Here is a 3,098-nt window from a genome sequence, read left to right on the forward strand (position 1 = left end):
TCGATGTTACCGTAACACTGGCTAACTGTGTTGTATCTGCCTTCATTGGCTGAGCCACAGCTGATAAAGGCCTACTACAGCTACCAAGTAACGGAGTTGTTCTTTTAGCTCACGCGGTAAAGGCCTATGGCTTGAGTTCTGCAGATCTAGGGTTTCATCCCTGCCAGCAACCAAGTTGGGGATCATTGCTACATTGTAGTTTCCATTTTTAAATCATGGGTCATGAGAGTCTTAGAACTAAACTGCGGCTAAGATCACTGCTGTGTGTTAGCTCTTGTCTGCTATTCAATGGGACATGCAGATGGCTGCAAAGCCAGGCTCTCAAGAGTGAAACTTCAAAATCTGTATCCTGTGCAAAGAGGAATTGAATCGGCATCAAAGGTGAAAGATGAAGTTTTCAGGGTGAAAACACCTATTTGAATACAATTATAGTAACAGCCCTGGATAAATGTGAGGTTGGTTTGGAGGTAATTCCTGTGCCAGCCCATTTACTGATTACATTCTTTTTATATGTGTAGCTGGGCAGAGCTACAATTATCGTTATTCAAGAAAGGCACCTGGATTAATCAGAACAGCCACATCAGTCCTCTTCTAATGCTCATTCCACATGTATCTGAGGGGTTGTGGCTTCTGCCAGGGGAAGTTTACCCACTGATTTAAAACATAGATGAGTTTCCCAAGCAACATGTTTCCAGCTGTAGGTGAGACAGGGTCAAAATATATGAAATGTACAGGTCACGGACAGCCAGGAGAGACCATTTCAAAAAGACCCTTATTTATTTAAACCCCTCTCCATGAATGCCCGGAGAAGGTGTAATTCAGCCCTGTGCAGAGGGCCAGCAAAAAGCTAAGGCATCAGAATAGGGCTTGACTGGGACCGGTACGGTACGTAAGACACTTGTGCAGGCCGGCTGCACTGGGGCGAAAGAGCTTGCTCCAGGCTTTTTGTGATGCCTCCTCAGCCCATGGTTAACTTCCCTCTTTCCATGGTCTTTTAGGTATAAATGCTTCCTGGTTGCAAAATCTCTAAAGCGACGAGCACACCTCGAACAGTTGCAGTTTGCCCCAGCGTTGCTTTAGTTCCACGCTGGCACTCTGTGATGACTGTTTCCCAATATTGTGACACATAGTGCGGGGCGGGGATATCAATACTCACAACAAAGATTTGAGCTTGTTACCCTAAAACAGTGTTTCTCAAACTGGGGTCGCCGCTTGTGTAGAGAGAGCCCCTGGCAGGCCGGGCCGGTTTGTTTATTGGCCCCGTCCGCAGGTCTGGCCGATCGCGGCTCCCACTGGCTGCGGTTCGCTGCTCCGGGCCAATGGGAGCTGCTGGAAGCAGCGTCCAGTAAGTCCCTCGGTCCGCGCCACTTCCAGCGGCCCCCATTGGCCTGGAGCAGCGAACCGCGGCCAGTGGGAGCCGCGATCGGCCGGACCTGAGGACGGGGCAGGTAAACAAACCAGTCCGGCCCTCCAGAGGCTTTCCCTACACAAGCGGCGACCCCAGTTTGAGAAACTCTGGTGTAGACATACCTTTAGTAGCCTGAATGGCTGAGGTCTGGCTTCTTTAACTGCTCTTTTCTTTATGAATACTCCCCTTCATTCATTCTGATCCTATCCAGCATGTTATGTCGTTCTCCCCAGTCATAGCCTGGTGTCAGTGAAAGTCAGGGTGCTTTCTAACAGCGCATCTCCACTACAGAATTCGCTGCCTTTGCTGCCTGGAAGAACCACACTGCCTCGATATTATTTAACAGAGCGGTGCCAAGGGTGTTCCAGGCCCCGTTCAAAGTCTCAAATCCTGGCCCTCTTCCCGCCTGCCACAAAACTAAAAAGCAAAACACAATCACCACTACGTGCTTTTACAAAGGGACCTTCCTAGCATTCTCTGAAGCAATTGCATTAATTAGCTCATCCCAGTCTGTTTATCTGCCTTGCTGCCGCGTTCTCTATAGAAATAACTGCCAGATCACTTAACCTTCCCTGCCCTATGGACATTCTTAGATAGGTCTTGATTAATTTTAGCTTGCTGAAACGCCTCTTGTTCGCAGCCCCGGTTATAGGAAGACAGCAAAAAGATATGCAGTGCTGTTCCCATGTTCAGGAAACTCACACCTAAAGACCTGTTGTGACTGTAGCTAAGACGATCAATGGGCATCTTTGTTTCTAAGTCATTCTTAAAAATTTGGTTGCAAAAACTGGTTGGTGTCTGTGCTCACTTGCCCTTGGCTTTGTGGCTCTCGATTTTCTTGGGCAGCAACACCCCCTGGATGCTGGGCAGGACCCCGCCCTGAGCGATGGTGACTCCCCCCAGCAGCTTGTTCAGCTCCTCGTCGTCGGGCACGGCCAGCTGCAGGAGCCGAGGAATAATGCGGGTTTTCTTGTTGTCCCGGGTGGCGTTACCAGCCAGTTCCAGTATCTCAGCAGTCAGATATTCCATCACCGTGGCCACATACACCGGAGGTCCGGCTCCCACTCGCTCCGAATAGTTCCACACGCCCAACAGGGAACTGCAGCCCAGCACGAGAAGAGAGAGACTTCGCCTTCGCCTGCACTTTCCCTCCTTGCTTTCCGCAGCCAGACATGACGAGGATCCCCGAGCACCTGACTAATCTCACGGCAGCTGGTGACAAGCTCAATCTTGTTCTCAAAACTGACCGTTTAAATGCTAATTTTTGTGTGCCTCCTTAGGCCCTCACTGCTGAGACTTTCTGTTTCTCTCTCATGAAAAAAGCAAACCTGTCTCCAATTTCATTTTATTTACTCATCCGACCATCAAATTATGTTAATAGTGTGTCCATGATGGAGTTAACCCCCTTGCTTTTAAGATCTGATGATCTTTTGTCCTTTGCAAGTTTGCCCAGCGTTACTTTTCTGCTTCCCTTTGAACTGCGTGGCTACGCCTAATGTTTCAACCTGTGAAGCAGCGGCTGCCTTAGACGCAATGAACCCAGGAGATCGTAATTCCAAGAAAGCATCTCCACCGAGTAAATGGTGAGCTCTTTGAGTGTCACGATCCGGACTCTGAAATGTGGTTTGCTTCCCAGATTAATTTTTGATAAGAGAGTAGACGACCTTTCTGCCAAAACAAGAAATGAAAA

General features: G+C 48.8%; 1 pseudogene; it reads right to left on the reverse strand.

Moving 5' to 3' along the window:
* Nucleotides 1-2,212: 2,212 nt before the first annotated feature.
* Nucleotides 2,213-2,582, reverse strand: LOC117882955 (annotated as a pseudogene).
* Nucleotides 2,583-3,098: the final 516 nt, after the last annotated feature.

This window comes from Trachemys scripta, chromosome 9, assembly GCF_013100865.1.
Source record: "Trachemys scripta elegans isolate TJP31775 chromosome 9, CAS_Tse_1.0, whole genome shotgun sequence".
In the NCBI taxonomy this organism is placed as follows: domain Eukaryota; kingdom Metazoa; phylum Chordata; order Testudines; family Emydidae; genus Trachemys; species Trachemys scripta.